This window comes from Schistocerca gregaria, chromosome 5 (assembly GCF_023897955.1).
Source record: "Schistocerca gregaria isolate iqSchGreg1 chromosome 5, iqSchGreg1.2, whole genome shotgun sequence".
Classification (NCBI taxonomy): domain Eukaryota; kingdom Metazoa; phylum Arthropoda; class Insecta; order Orthoptera; family Acrididae; genus Schistocerca; species Schistocerca gregaria.
Window position 1 is genome coordinate 575,003,054 of NC_064924.1, and position 15,290 is coordinate 575,018,343.

Below are 15,290 nucleotides of genomic sequence, written 5' to 3' on the forward strand. Positions count from 1 at the left end.
CGTAAGGGCGAAACAGTCGACAGATTTGGAGAACGGCAATGTGGATACTCCCAGCAGCAGCACTGGGCCAAATCAATTATCTGGTCGAGGGCTGCAAGATTCAGTGTGATGAAGTGAGAATTCGGGGATAGCTCGCAAATTCAAGGCTGCCGCCTTCTTAGCTCAGTGGTAGACCACTGGTCTCGTAAACCAGGAGTCGTGAGATCGAACCTCACAGAAGGCATCCATTTTTTTATCTTTCCTGCAACGTGCGGAGCTACCTCGAGCAATATCTATCACATGGCAGTACACTGAATGAAAGGGATGTTCTACAACCTATGACAAGTATTCTACTGGCCTAGGAGGTTTTCTGAATGCATAGGCAGAACAGTGGTTTGTATGCATTTTGTAGTATAATGTCATTCGTTTATGAGCGTCGCTACAGTGTGCATGCACGTTATCCATGTGAAGAGGCATAAGCAGATTCTACCATTCTGCGAGATTCCTGCAGAATGTGTACGAATTGCGTTGATATAGATTGCACAAGTGAGCCAAAGTCGACGCCTCCGTGGCGCAATCGGCTAGCGCGTTCGGCTGTTAACCGAAAGGTTGGTGGTTCGAGCCCACCCGGGGGCGAAATCATTTTATCCGTCACCGAGGTGAGGACATACATCAACTTTGTTAGAGATACGCAGCTAGTGTGGCAATTTGGCTGCGAAGGAGTGATGCCACAGACGCTTATACACATTCAGGCAGGTGGCACAGTAGGTAAAAACATGGCCCTACACAGACGTTCTACTGTTTTCCTATTTATTCACCATGTGTGACACTGCAGTGGAGCGACGCCCACTACAAAAGACGTTTTATTTACATTCAATTTCAGCGTATACGTCGCGAGTGCCATATGACAGGGCCTGTCTCTCGATGTCGATTTGTATTTTGTGTCTCTTAAGTGTCGGTCTGCAGTAGGCCGCTGTTGGCCGAGCGACGTGCAGTCGCCTTACATGAAGCCCCATGGGCAACGCCAGTGCCACTGTGAACAACAGCAAACTGTAGCCAGAGAGTGGAGCCGAAAGGCGCATTTCGCAGTCGAGCCACGTTATCCCACAAGCTGTGCACTAGGACAAGAAATTGCAGACCGCAAACTTTTGGTGGCCTGACGGTCGTCGCCGATCGTAAGGGCGAAACAGTCGAGAGATTTGGAGAACGGCAATGTGGACACTCCCAGCAGCAGCACTGGGCCAAATCAATTATCTGGTCGAGGGCTGCAAGATTCAGTGTGATGAAGTGAGAATTCGGGGATAGCTCGCAAATTCAAGGCTGCCGCCTTCTTAGCTCAGTGGTAGAGCACTGGTCTCGTAAACCAGGAGTCGTGAGTTCGAACCTCACAGAAGGCATCCATTTTTTTAACTTTCCTGCAACGTGCGGAGCTACCTCGAGCAATATCTATCACATGGCAGTACACTGAATGAAAGGGATGTTCTACAACCTATGACAAGTATTCTACTGGCCTAGGAGGTTTTCTGAATGCATATGCAGAACAGTGGTTTGTATGCATTTTGTAGTATAATGTCATTCGTTTATGAGCGTCGCTACAGTGTGCATGCACGTTATCCATGTGAAGAGGCATAAGCAGATGCTACCATTCTGCGAGATTCCTGCAGAATGTGTACGAATTAAGTTGATATAGATTGCACTAGTGAGCCAAAGACGACGCCTCTGTGGCGCAATCGGCTAGCGCGTTCGGCTGTTAACCGAAAGGTTGGTGGTTCGAGCCCACCCGGGGGCGAAATCGTTTTATCCGTCACCGAGGTGAGGACATACATCAACTTTGTTAGAGATACACAGCTAGTGTGGCAATTTGGCTGCGAAGGAGTGATGCCACAGATGCTTATACACATTCAGGCAGGTGGCACAGTAGGTAAAGACATGGCCCTACACAGACGTTCTACTGGTTTCCTATTTATTCACCATGTGTGACACTGCAGTGGAGCGACGCCCACTACAAAAGACGTTTTATTTACATTCAATTTCAGCGTATACGTCGCGAGTGCCATATGACAGGGCCTGTCTCTCGATGTCGATTTGTATTTTGTGTCTCTTAAGTGTCGGTCTGCAGTAGGCCGCTGTTGGCCGAGCGACGTGCAGTCGCCTTACATGAAGCCCCATGGGCAACGCCAGTGCCACTGTGAACAACAGCAAACTGTAGCCAGAGAGTGGAGCCGAAAGGCGCATTTCGCAGTCGAGCCACGTTATCCCACAAGCTGTGCACTAGGACAAGAAATTGCAGACCGCAAACTTTTGGTGGCCTGACGGTCGTCGCCGATCGTAAGGGCGAAACAGTCGACAGATTTGGAGAACGGCAATGTGGATACTCCCAGCAGCAGCACTGGGCCAAATCAATTATCTGGTCGAGGGCTGCAAGATTCAGTGTGATGAAGTGAGAATTCGGGGATAGCTCGCAAATTCAAGGCTGCCGCCTTCTTAGCTCAGTGGTAGACCACTGGTCTCGTAAACCAGGAGTCGTGAGATCGAACCTCACAGAAGGCATCCATTTTTTTATCTTTCCTGCAACGTGCGGAGCTACCTCGAGCAATATCTATCACATGGCAGTACACTGAATGAAAGGGATGTTCTACAACCTATGACAAGTATTCTACTGGCCTAGGAGGTTTTCTGAATGCATAGGCAGAACAGTGGTTTGTATGCATTTTGTAGTATAATGTCATTCGTTTATGAGCGTCGCTACAGTGTGCATGCACGTTATCCATGTGAAGAGGCATAAGCAGATGCTACCATTCTGCGAGATTCCTGCAGAATGTGTACGAATTGCGTTGATATAGAGAGCACAAGTGAGCCAAAGTCGACGCCTCCGTGACGCAATCGGCTAGCGCGTTCGGCTGTTAACCGAAAGGTTGGTGGATCGAGCCCACCCGGGGGCGAAATCGTTTTATCCGTCACCGAGGTGAGGACATACGTCAACTTTGTTAGAGATACGCAGCTAGTGTGGCAATTTGGCTGCGAAGGAGTGATGCCACAGACGCTTATACACATTCAGGCAGGTGGCACAGTAGGTAAAAACATGGCCCTACACAGACGTTCTACTGTTTTCCTATTTATTCACCATGTGTGACACTGCAGTGGAGCGACGCCCACTACAAAAGACGTTTTATTTACATTCAATTTCAGCGTATACGTCGCGAGTGCCATATGACAGGGCCTGTCTCTCGATGTCGATTTGTATTTTGTGTCTCTTAAGTGTCGGTCTGCAGTAGGCCGCTGTTGGCCGAGCGACGTGCAGTCGCCTTACATGAAGCCCCATGGGCAACGCCAGTGCCACTGTGAACAACAGCAAACTGTAGCCAGAGAGTGGAGCCGAAAGGCGCATTTCGCAGTCGAGCCACGTTATCCCACAAGCTGTGCACTAGGACAAGAAATTGCAGACCGCAAACTTTTGGTGGCCTGACGGTCGTCGCCGATCGTAAGGGCGAAACAGTCGACAGATTTGGAGAACGGCAATGTGGATACTCCCAGCAGCAGCACTGGGCCAAATCAATTATCTGGTCGAGGGCTGCAAGATTCAGTGTGATGAAGTGAGAATTCGGGGATAGCTCGCAAATTCAAGGCTGCCGCCTTCTTAGCTCAGTGGTAGACCACTGGTCTCGTAAACCAGGAGTCGTGAGATCGAACCTCACAGAAGGCATCCATTTTTTTATCTTTCCTGCAACGTGCGGAGCTACCTCGAGCAATATCTATCACATGGCAGTACACTGAATGAAAGGGATGTTCTACAACCTATGACAAGTATTCTACTGGCCTAGGAGGTTTTCTGAATGCATAGGCAGAACAGTGGTTTGTATGCATTTTGTAGTATAATGTCATTCGTTTATGAGCGTCGCTACAGTGTGCATGCACGTTATCCATGTGAAGAGGCATAAGCAGATTCTACCATTCTGCGAGATTCCTGCAGAATGTGTACGAATTGCGTTGATATAGATTGCACAAGTGAGCCAAAGTCGACGCCTCCGTGGCGCAATCGGCTAGCTCGTTCGGCTGTTAACCGAAAGGTTGGTGGTTCGAGCCCACCCGGGGGCGAAATCGTTTTATCCGTCACCGAGGTGAGGACATACATCAACTTTGTTAGAGATACACAGCTAGTGTGGCAATTTGGCTGCGAAGGAGTGATGCCACAGATGCTTATACACATTCAGGCAGGTGGCACAGTAGGTAAAAACGTGGCCCTACACAGACGTTCTACTGCTTTCCTATTTATTCACCATGTGTGACACTGCAGTGGAGCGACGCCCACTATAAGTGACGTTTTATTTACATTCAATTTCAGCGTATACGTCGCGAGTGCCATATGACAGGGCCTGTCTCTCGATGTCGATTTGTATTTTGTGTCTCTTAAGTGTCGGTCTGCAGTAGGCCGCTGTTGGCCGAGCGACGTGCAGTCGCCTTACATGAAGCCCCATGGGCAACGCCAGTGCCACTGTGAACAACAGCAAACTGTAGCCAGAGAGTGGAGCCGAAAGGCGCATTTCGCAGTCGAGCCACGTTATCCCACAAGCTGTGCACTAGGACAAGAAATTGCAGACCGCAAACTTTTGGTGGCCTGACGGTCGTCGCCGATCGTAAGGGCGAAACAGTCGAGAGATTTGGAGAACGGCAATGTGGACACTCCCAGCAGCAGCACTGGGCCAAATCAATTATCTGGTCGAGGGCTGCAAGATTCAGTGTGATGAAGTGAGAATTCGGGGATAGCTCGCAAATTCAAGGCTGCCGCCTTCTTAGCTCAGTGGTAGAGCACTGGTCTCGTAAACCAGGAGTCGTGAGTTCGAACCTCACAGAAGGCATCCATTTTTTTAACTTTCCTGCAACGTGCGGAGCTACCTCGAGCTATATCTATCACATGGCAGTACACTGAATGAAAGGGATGTTCTACAACCTATGACAAGTATTCTACTGGCCTAGGAGGTTTTCTGAATGCATAGGCAGAACAGTGGTTTGTATGCATTTTGTAGTATAATGTCATTCGTTTATGAGCGTCGCTACAGTGTGCATGCACGTTATCCATGTGAAGAGGCATAAGCAGATGCTACCATTCTGCGAGATTCCTGCAGAATGTGTACGAATTGCGTTGATATAGAGAGCACAAGTGAGCCAAAGTCGACGCCTCCGTGACGCAATCGGCTAGCGCGTTCGGCTGTTAACCGAAAGGTTGGTGGATCGAGCCCACCCGGGGGCGAAATCGTTTTATCCGTCACCGAGGTGAGGACATACGTCAACTTTGTTAGAGATACGCAGCTAGTGTGGCAATTTGGCTGCGAAGGAGTGATGCCACAGACGCTTATACACATTCAGGCAGGTGGCACAGTAGGTAAAAACATGGCCCTACACAGACGTTCTACTGTTTTCCTATTTATTCACCATGTGTGACACTGCAGTGGAGCGACGCCCACTACAAAAGACGTTTTATTTACATTCAATTTCAGCGTATGCGTCGCGAGTGCCATATGACAGGGCCTGTCTCTCGATGTCGATTTGTATTTTGTGTCTCTTAAGTGTCGGTCTGCAGTAGGCCGCTGTTGGCCGAGCGACGTGCAGTCGCCTTACATGAAGCCCCATGGGCAACGCCAGTGCCACTGTGAACAACAGCAAACTGTAGCCAGAGAGTGGAGCCGATAGGCGCATTTCGCAGTCGAGCCACGTTATCCCACAAGCTGTGCACTAGGACAAGAAATTGCAGACCGCAAACTTTTGGTGGCCTGACGGTCGTCGCCGATCGTAAGGGCGAAACAGTCGACAGATTTGGAGAACGGCAATGTGGACACTCCCAGCAGCAGCAGTGCGCCTAATCAATTATCTGGTCGAGGGCTGCAAGATTCAGTGTGATGAAGTGAGAATTCGGGGACAGCTCGCGTTTTCAAAGCTGCCGCCTTCTTAGCTCAGTGGTAGACCACTGGTCTCGTAAACCATGAGTCGTGAGTTCGAACCTCACAGAAGGCATCCATCTTTTTAACTTTCCTGCAACGTGCGGAGCTACCTCGTGCAATATCTATCACATGGCAGTACACTGAATGAAAGGGATGTTCTACAACCTATGACAAGTATTCTACTGGCCTAGGAGGTTTTCTGAATGCATAGGCAGAACAGTGGTTTGTATGCATTTTGTAGTATAATGTCATTCGTTTATGAGCGTCGCGACAGTGTGCATGCACGTTATCCATGTGAAGAGGCATAAGCAGATGCTACCATTCTGCGAGATTCCTGCAGAATGTTTACGAATTGCGTTGATATAGATTGCACAAGTAAGCCAAAGTCGACGCCTCCGTGGCGCAATCTGCTAGCGTGTTCGGCTGTTATCCGAAAGATTGGTGGTTCGAGCCCACCCGGGGGCGAAATTGTTTTATCCGTCACCGAGGTGAGGACATACATCAACTTTGTTAGAGATACACAGCTAGTGTTGCAATTTGGCTGCAAAGGAGTGATGCCACAGATGCTTATACACATTCAGGCAGGTGGCACAGTAGGTAAAAACATGGCCCTACACAGACGTTCTACTGTTTTCCTATTTATTCACCATGTGTGACACTGCAGTGGAGCGACGCCCACTACAAAAGACGTTTTATTTACATTCAATTTCAGCGTATACGTCGCGAGTGCCATATGACAGGGCCTGTCTCTCGATGTCGATTTGTATTTTGTGTCTCTTAAGTGTCGGTCTGCAGTAGGCCGCTGTTGGCCGAGCGACGTGCAGTCGCCTTACATGAAGCCCCATGGGCAACGCCAGTGCCACTGTGAACAACAGCAAACTGTAGCCAGAGAGTGGAGCCGAAAGGCGCATTTCGCAGTCGAGCCACGTTATCCCACAAGCTGTGCACTAGGACAAGAAATTGCAGACCGCAAACTTTTGGTGGCCTGACGGTCGTCGCCGATCGTAAGGGCGAAACACTCGAGAGATTTGGAGAACGGCAATGTGGACACTCCCAGCGGCAGCACTGGGCCAAATCAATTATCTGGTCGAGGGCTGCAAGATTCAGTGGGATGAAGTGGGAATTCCGGGATAGCTTACAAATGCAAAGCTGCCTCCTTCTTAGCTAAGGGTAGAGCACTTTTCCCGTAAACCAGGGGCTGTGAGTTCGTACCTCACAGAGAGCATCCATTTTTTTAACCTTCCTGCATCCAGCGGAGCTACCTCGAGCAGCATCTAACACATAGCAGTACACTGAAAGTAACGGATGTTCTACAACCTATGACAAGTATTCTACTGGCCTAGGATTTTTTCTGAATGCATTGGCAGAACAGTGGATTGTATGTATTTTGTAGTATAATGAGGGCTGCAAGATTCAGTATGATGAAGTGAGAATTCGGGGATAGCTCGCAAATGCAAAGCTGCCGCCTTCTTAGCTCAGTGGTCGGCTTTTGCCGCATTAATTAAGTGTTATGGCTTCCCGGTTGTTTCCGCGGAAGTGTACTCTCAGTTTTCAGTTTAACAAGGCTACCAGGAATGGCCAACCGACATCGTTGGAAATTCACGAATGGATTGTGGACTCGATTGGCATTACATCGGACCAGGTACATACGGCGTATTTTGATACAGAATTATACTGCTTTTTTGTGAAATTGTTGATCCCGGTTTTGCTGGATAAGATATTACTTAAACATGGTGAGCAAGTGTCGTTCCGTCATAGGGATGGTTCTGTTAGCAGTGTTACTGTCTCAAATGCTGAAATTACGTATACCACAGTTCGGGTTTATAATTTACCCCCTGAAGTTGACAACAGCTATCTTAAGGAAGCTTTGCTTGGTTATGGTACTGTTCGGTCAATTCGAAATGAACGTTGGTCTGCACAACATAAGCTGCAATGTTATAATGGTGTCAGATCAGTTGAAATGCATATTAAGTCTAATATACCGTCCCATCTGGTTGTATGTGGTTATCGTGTACATCTTACTTATGAGGGGCAGCTTGGTACATGTTTCCTATGTAATGAACATGGTCATGTTCGAGCTAATTGCCCTAAGCGGGTATTTGTGCTTAAAAATGGCCTAGCACAGCGCCGCAAATTAACGGTTGCCGATCTTGTGCCAGCAGCTTCCTCCACCTTTTCCTCTCTGCCTCCTGCAGTAGCTTCTTCACAACAGGTGTCACCCTCCCCTGATGCAGGTTTTCCTCCGCTACCCACTCGCCCAGACGTATCGGCTGCTCCTATACCGATTCCGTCTGTTACCAACAACAAACGCCGTCGTGCTAGTGATACCGGTAGCACTGATGACGAAGCTGCTGTTTCGCAGCCGGTTTGCGAATCTGATGAGAGAATTCCAGAATCTCCCATGCCTGTTTCGGATCCTGTTCCCGCTGTGGCTCCTGCTTTGCCTGATGACGTCAAACTTGCTGCCATGCCGTCGGCGCAAGAGCCACAACATTCGGTCGAGGTGTTGTTGACATTGTTGACATCCCCACAGCCACAGGCATCACAACATGTTGACGACACTTCGGTGGAGACGGCTGTTTGTCGGAAAACCGCTCCTAGAACTGCGCGCTCCGCATCAGCAGACTCCAAACCTATCTTACCACCTCCTACACTTCCAATACCTACACATTCTGAAACCGGTGCCGATGTTTCTGATGCAGTTTTCCCCTTGATGGCTCCTCCTCCTGACTCCTCTCGCCCTGCTAATCCTTCGGACGCTTTGGTTGACGTGCCTGATCTCGAACCCACCACTCCGCCTGCTCTTGAATCTGGTGTGCATCAGATACGTCGTCGGGTGAAAGTGCCCCCCAATCTCCACGCGGTGCGGAAGAAACATAAGCATGCGAAGGACGACTCTGATTCCGTTGATTCTGGAAAATCACCCTCTGCCATGTCTGATGTTGATGATATGGATGTAGTTGCTTCTAGTGTGGTGTAATTTGGGTTCATTTCCCATTTTTTGGTTGATGTTGCAGGCGTACACGTTTATTACCTTAAATATAAATGGCATTCAATCTGCTCTGAAGTTAGCGTCTCTGCAGCAGTTTATTTATGACTCTGCAGCTGATATTGTTTTCCTGCAGGAAGTCTCCGTTGCACACCTGTTTGTTCCTGGTTTTCGCACTATTATAAATTTTGCACCTGAGTTTTCTGCAGGTACTGCTTTCCTAATTCGTGACGGTATCCCCGTTACCGAAATTGAGCTTTTAGACTCGGGACGGGGCATTGGTTGTCGGTTATTTGACACGACCTTGGTTAACATTTACGCCCCCTCTGGTTCTAGCAAGCGGCAGGAAAGGTCTCGTTTTTATAAAGAGGATCTGATTTACCTTTTACGAAAAAATCCTGCGACCTTGATATTGGGGGGCGATTTTAATTGTGTGTTACAAGCTAAAGACCAATCCCCTCATTTTAATTATTGTTTCGAGCTACATTCTCTTGTACGTCAATTACGACTACGCGATGCGTGGGAGGTTAAACACCCCATTTTAGTTAAATTTACATTTTTTACTGCCACCTCAAGTAGTCCACTTGACCGATTGTATATTTCTGATCCCCTTAGTGTTTCTGTTTTAGATGTAGACGTTATTCCAGCCAGTTTTACGGATCATTGTGCCCTTGCTGTTATAATTAATTTGGAGCGTCAACGTCTTAAACTTTATAGGCCGCTGTGGAAATTAAATGTCTCCTTGCTCGATGACCCTGACATCGAACCTCTAATACAGACGGCGTGGGACATTTGTTTACGTTCTCTGCGATACTATCCGTCTAAGCTTCACTGGTGGATCCACTGTGTGAAGCCAAAACTAGGTCGCACTTTAATGTCCTACAGTTATAATAGAGCGCGAGATCTGAAACGGACTTTTGAGTATTACTATTCGGTGCTTCGCAAACTTTATGATAATTCTACAATGACATGTGCCCACCTTTCTGAGATTCGGAAAATTAAGGCCAAGCTTCTTAGTATTAAGCGGCTTCAGATGGAAGGATTGAAGATTAAATCTAAACCACCGTCCACGTTAGCACATGAAATGACTTCTATGTACCACCTGTTTCGTCACCACAAGAACCGTCGACGTGTATTGATTGACGACCTTATGGCAGCTGATGGTCGCCGGCTTACCTTACAGAATCAAATAACCCATGAACTTACCTGCTACTATGAGACGTTATATACTGCTGCTGATTCTGATCCGATTGATGTTGACGAGATTTTAACTGCTATCCCATCAGTTTTAACAGAGGACCATAATGCGAAATTTTTAGCTCCTTTTACTGCAGACGAAATTTCAGCTTTCATTGCTTGTTCAGCATCTCACAAATCTCCTGGTCCTGATGGCCTACCTAAGGAGTTTTTTGTTCGCTTTTGGCCTATTATAGGGCCTGTTTTTACTGATATTGTGAATGAAATCTTGAATGGTGGCACAATTCCAGCCGATTTCAAGAGAGGTACGGTTGTCCTGATACCTAAATCTGCTGGTTTGAAGACACCTAGTGACTTTCGTCCTTTAACCCTTTTAAATTTTGACTATAAGACGGCCGCTAGGGCTGTTAATGCACGTCTATCCCTCTTGCTTACACCTGTGATACCTCCTTGTCAAAGCTGCTTTCCAGGGCGCTCCATATTGACGTCTCTGGCGGGGTATCGTGATGTCGTGTCGATTGTTGCTGTCACCAATATTTCCTGTGCGCTTTTATTTGTTGATTTTAGTAAGGCCTTTGATCGTGTGTCCCATTCGTTTTTAGAGCTTCTGCTGCGCCGGCTCTGTTTTAATGAACAGGCGTTGCTGGTACTTAAGAATATGACGACTGGCATTTCTGCTAAGATTGACATTAATGGCCAGTTAACAAAGGTCATTGATATTCAACGTGGCTTCCCGCAAGGCAGTCCTTTATCCATGACCCTTTATGCTCTCTCCCTTCAACCACTCCTCACACGTCTCAACTCGACACTTCGTGGTCTTACGATCTCTGGGGTTACTCAGACGGCAACAGCTTATGCTGATGATTTGGTTGTTTTGCTTCGTTCCACCGCAGAAGTGCCGCACTTGAAAATGGAACTCGATAAATTTTCTGCGGCCTCAGGTTCTCGTATCAATCCCCGTAAAAGCAAGCTCCTGAATTTGCGGGGCTTTGAACGTGTGGTTGTTCCGTGGGTTACAGCTGTTGAACACCATACACATTTAGGTATCTATCTTGAACGTTGTCCTCTTCGGATGCCTGCAAAAAATTGGCAAGTGGCCATTTCCAAGCTGCAAGGTGTTTTATTAGAACACTCATGGCGTTCGATACCGCTACTGCAAAAAAAGCGTGTATTAGACACTTATGTTTTATGTAAAGTATATTACGTTGCTCAGTTGTTTCCGCTTCCCCGAATGCAGGGTGCAAAAATGGTCCAGCTTATTAACAGATATATTTGGCGGGGGCATATTTTTAAATTACGTTGTGATGTTCTTACGAAGCCGCGTCTTGAGGGCGGCTTGTCGTTTACCGATGTCCGTGTCAAGGCTGCTGCCCTTTATGTTAAGCGAACCCTCCATCTTTTATTATCTGAGTCCCCGACTGTTACTTCGCGATTATTCCATGTCGTTCGTCCTGTGAGCTTGTCACCGCCTATTAACGTTGGGCCTCTAAATGCGAAGCTACGGCATGTTCGGGACTTCTACATTGAGATTAGTTACCTAGATCTCCACTTACAACGTCGTCCTGTTCTTACTACGCTAACCCTGCTTGACAAATGGCGCCGGTCTTCTTCTTCGAACTCGATTGTTTTGCATTATCCCAGATTTAATTGGCGTAACATATGGACGAATATTAGCTTACCCGTTCATTCAGCGACTGTTGCCTCCCTATGGTATAAGGTAGTTAATCAGCTGATTCCTACGAACGAACGCCTTCATCGTATAGGTTTATGTGTCTCTCCGCTTTGTCAAACGTGTGGTTGTGTTGATACACTCCAACACCGATTTACCTGCGCTGACCGTCATCGCATGTGGCACTGGCTGCGCCGACAATTGGCTTTACTCACCAGGAGCTCCGAATCGGCATTTAAGACTGATATTCTCTGCTGGCCGGACACGGTTTTTTATCCCCGGACCAAGAACAACACCGTTATGTGGCTTCTTAGCCGTTACATTTTTGCAGTGGTTTATGATCATGGTATTACCGATTTTATTTCGTTTACTGGTTACATGCTTCATGAGTACTGGACGCAAAAGTCTTTCCCACACCTTAAGAGGGACTTTGCGAATATGCTTACTATTGTTTTCGAAAAAGAGGGAGTTGGTTAAGTTTCAATTTCTATTGATCGCTCCTGCGCCTGAATCATTAATGGAACCGGTATAGGGGCATACTGAGCTAACTTCATGATAAAAAAAAAATGGTAGAGCACTGGTCTCGTAAACCAGGGGTCGTGAGTTCGAACCTCACAGAAGGCATCCATTTTTTTAACCTTCCTGCATCTAGCGGAGCTACCTCGAGCAGCATCTAACACATGGCAGTACACTGAATGTAACGGATGTTATACAACCTATGACAAGTATTCTACTGGCCTAGGAGGTTTTCTGAATGCATTGGCAGAACAGTGGCTTGTATGCATTTTGTAGTATAATGTCATGCTTGGCGATGTCATTCGTTTATGAGCCTCGCTACAGTGTACATGCACGCTATCCATGTGAAGAGGTATAAGCAGATGCTAGCATTCTGCGTGATTCTTGCTGAAGGTGTACGAATTTGGTTATTATACAGAGCAAAATGAGCCAAAGTCACGGCCTCCGTGGCGCAATTGGCTAGCGCGTTCGGCTGTTAACTAAAAGGTTGGTGGTTCGCGCCCACCCGGGGGCGAAATCGTTTCAACCGTCATCCAGGTGAGGACATACGTCAACTTTGTTAGAGATACACAGCTAGTGTGGCAATTTGGCTGCGAAGGAGTGATGCCACAGATGCTTATACATATTCAGGCAGGTGGCACTGTAGGTAAAAACATGGCCCCACATAGAGGTTCTACTGCTTTCCTATTTATTCACCATGTGTGAGATTGCAGTAGAGCGACGCCCTCTACAAAAGACGTATTATTTACATACAATTTCAGCGTATACGTCGCGAGTACCATATGACAGATCCCGTCTCCCGATGTCGATTTGTATTTTGTGTCTCTTAAGTGTCGGTCTGCAGTAGGCCGCTGTTGGCTGAGCGACGTGCAGTCGCCTTACATGAAGCCCCATGGACAACGTCATTGCTACGGTGGACAACAGCAAACTGTAGACAGAGAGAGGAGCCGAAAGGCGCATTTCGCAGTCGAGCCACGCTATCCCACAAGCTGTGCACTAGGTCAAGATCTTGCAGTCCGCAAACTTTTGGTGGCCAGACGGTCGTCGTCGATCGTAAGGGCGAAACAGTCGAGAGATTTGGAAAACGGCAATGTGGACACCCCCAACAGCGGCTGTGCGCCAAGTCCGTTATGTGGTCGAGGGCTGCAAGATTCAGTATGATGAAGTGGGAATTCGGGGATAGCTTACAAATGCAAAGCTGCCTCCTTCTTAGCTAAGGGTAAAGCACTGGTCTCGTAAACCAGGGGTCGTGAGTTCGTACCTCACAGAAAGCATCCATTTTTTAACCTTCCTGCAACGAGCGGAGCTACCTCGGGCAGCATCTAAAACATGGCAGTACACTGAATGTAACGGATGTTCTACAACCTATGACAAGTATTCTACTGGCCTAGGATTTTTTCTGAATGCATTTGCAGAACAGTGGATTGTATGTATTTTGTAGTATAATGAGGGCTGCAAGATTCAGTATGATGAAGTGAGAATTCGGGGATAGCTCGCAAATGCAAAGCTGCCGCCTTCTTAGCTCAGTGGTAGAGCACTGATCTCGTAAACCAGGGGTCGTGAGTTCGAATCTCACAGAAAGCATTCATTTTTTTAACCTTCCTGCATCGAGCGGAGCTACCTCGAGCAGCATCTAACACATACCAGTACACTGAAAGTAACGGATGTTCTACAACCTATGACAAGTATTCTACTGGCCTAGGATTTTTTCTGAATGCATTTGCAGAACAGTGGATTGTATGTATTTTGTAGTATAATGAGGGCTGCAAGATTCAGTATGATGAAGGGAGAATTCGGGGATAGCTGGCAAATACAAAGGTGTCGCCTTCTTAGCTCAGTGGTAGAGCACTGGTCTCGTAAACCAGGGGTCGTGAGTTCGAATCTCACAGAAGGCTTCAATTTTTTTAACCTTCCTGCATCGAGCGGAGCTACCTCGAGCAGCATCTAACACATAGCAGTACACTGAAAGTAACGGATGTTCTACAACCTATGACAAGTATTCTACTGGCCTAGGAGGTTTTCTGAATGCATTGGCAGAACAGTGGATTGTATGCATTTTGTAGTATAATGTCATGCTTGGCGATGTCATTCGTTTATGAGCCTCGCTACAGTGTACATACACGTTATCCATGTGAAGAGGCATAAGCAGATGCTAGCATTCTGCGTGATTCCTGCTGATGGTGTACGAATTTGGTTATTATACAGAGCAAAGTTAGCAAAAGTCACGGCCTCCGTGGCGCAATTGGCTAGCGCGTTCGGCTGTTAACCGAAAGGTTGGTGGTTCGAGCCCACCTGGGGGCGAAATCGTTTTAACCGTCACCCAGGTGAGGACATACTTCAACTTTGTTAGAGATACACAGCTAGTGTGGCAATTTGGCTGCGAAGGAGTGATGCCACAGATGCTTATACACATTCAGGCAGGTGGCACTGTAGGTAAAAACATGGCCCCACACAGAGGTTCTACTGTTTTCCTATTTATTCACCATGTGTGACATTGCAGTAGAATGACGCCCTCTACAAAAGACGTATTATTTACATACAATTTCAGCGTATACGTCGCGAGTACCATATGACAGATCCCGTCTCCCGATGTCGATTTGTATTTTGTGTCTCTTAGATTAGATTAGATTAGATTAGATTAATACTTGTTCCATAGATCATGAATACGACACTTCGTAATGATGTGGAACGTGTCAGGTTAATAAAAGATGTCTGTACAAGAAATTACATTACACAAAATATTGCATGACACTAATGATTAAGTTTTTTTTTTTTACTTAGTTTATATCTAAAAATTCAGCCAATGAGTAGAAGGAGATGTCATCTAGAAATTCTTTTAATTTATTTTTAAATGTTAGTTGGCTATCTGTCAGGCTTTTGATGCTGTTTGGTAGGTGCCCAAAGACTTTTGTGGCAGCATAATTTACCCCTTTCTGTGCCAAAGTCAGATTTAACCCTGCATAGTGAAGATCATCCTTTCTCCTGTTGTTATAGGTATGCACAC

At 47.0% G+C, this 15,290-nt stretch overlaps 16 non-coding genes across 16 annotated transcripts; all 16 read left to right on the top strand.

Moving 5' to 3' along the window:
* Positions 1–151: 151 nt before the first annotated feature.
* Positions 152–223, top strand: Trnat-cgu (transfer RNA threonine (anticodon CGU)). Its single transcript has one exon. It is a non-coding gene; the product is annotated as a tRNA-Thr (tRNA).
* Positions 224–541: 318 nt separating this feature from the next.
* Positions 542–615, top strand: Trnan-guu (transfer RNA asparagine (anticodon GUU)). Its single transcript has one exon. It is a non-coding gene; the product is annotated as a tRNA-Asn (tRNA).
* A 689-nt stretch (positions 616–1,304) lies between these two features.
* On the top strand, positions 1,305–1,376 carry Trnat-cgu (transfer RNA threonine (anticodon CGU)). The gene has a single exon. It is a non-coding gene; the product is annotated as a tRNA-Thr (tRNA).
* Positions 1,377–1,694: 318 nt separating this feature from the next.
* On the top strand, positions 1,695–1,768 carry Trnan-guu (transfer RNA asparagine (anticodon GUU)). Its single transcript has one exon. It is a non-coding gene; the product is annotated as a tRNA-Asn (tRNA).
* A 689-nt stretch (positions 1,769–2,457) lies between these two features.
* Trnat-cgu (transfer RNA threonine (anticodon CGU)) lies at positions 2,458–2,529 on the top strand. The gene has a single exon. It is a non-coding gene; the product is annotated as a tRNA-Thr (tRNA).
* Positions 2,530–2,847: 318 nt separating this feature from the next.
* Positions 2,848–2,921, top strand: Trnan-guu (transfer RNA asparagine (anticodon GUU)). Its single transcript has one exon. It is a non-coding gene; the product is annotated as a tRNA-Asn (tRNA).
* A 689-nt stretch (positions 2,922–3,610) lies between these two features.
* Trnat-cgu (transfer RNA threonine (anticodon CGU)) lies at positions 3,611–3,682 on the top strand. The gene has a single exon. It is a non-coding gene; the product is annotated as a tRNA-Thr (tRNA).
* A 318-nt stretch (positions 3,683–4,000) lies between these two features.
* Trnan-guu (transfer RNA asparagine (anticodon GUU)) lies at positions 4,001–4,074 on the top strand. The gene has a single exon. It is a non-coding gene; the product is annotated as a tRNA-Asn (tRNA).
* Positions 4,075–4,763: 689 nt separating this feature from the next.
* On the top strand, positions 4,764–4,835 carry Trnat-cgu (transfer RNA threonine (anticodon CGU)). Its single transcript has one exon. It is a non-coding gene; the product is annotated as a tRNA-Thr (tRNA).
* Positions 4,836–5,153: 318 nt separating this feature from the next.
* Trnan-guu (transfer RNA asparagine (anticodon GUU)) lies at positions 5,154–5,227 on the top strand. Its single transcript has one exon. It is a non-coding gene; the product is annotated as a tRNA-Asn (tRNA).
* Positions 5,228–5,916: 689 nt separating this feature from the next.
* On the top strand, positions 5,917–5,988 carry Trnat-cgu (transfer RNA threonine (anticodon CGU)). Its single transcript has one exon. It is a non-coding gene; the product is annotated as a tRNA-Thr (tRNA).
* Positions 5,989–6,306: 318 nt separating this feature from the next.
* On the top strand, positions 6,307–6,380 carry Trnan-guu (transfer RNA asparagine (anticodon GUU)). The gene has a single exon. It is a non-coding gene; the product is annotated as a tRNA-Asn (tRNA).
* Positions 6,381–12,726: 6,346 nt separating this feature from the next.
* On the top strand, positions 12,727–12,800 carry Trnan-guu (transfer RNA asparagine (anticodon GUU)). Its single transcript has one exon. It is a non-coding gene; the product is annotated as a tRNA-Asn (tRNA).
* Positions 12,801–13,798: 998 nt separating this feature from the next.
* Trnat-cgu (transfer RNA threonine (anticodon CGU)) lies at positions 13,799–13,870 on the top strand. The gene has a single exon. It is a non-coding gene; the product is annotated as a tRNA-Thr (tRNA).
* Positions 13,871–14,109: 239 nt separating this feature from the next.
* Positions 14,110–14,181, top strand: Trnat-cgu (transfer RNA threonine (anticodon CGU)). Its single transcript has one exon. It is a non-coding gene; the product is annotated as a tRNA-Thr (tRNA).
* A 332-nt stretch (positions 14,182–14,513) lies between these two features.
* Positions 14,514–14,587, top strand: Trnan-guu (transfer RNA asparagine (anticodon GUU)). Its single transcript has one exon. It is a non-coding gene; the product is annotated as a tRNA-Asn (tRNA).
* Positions 14,588–15,290: the final 703 nt, after the last annotated feature.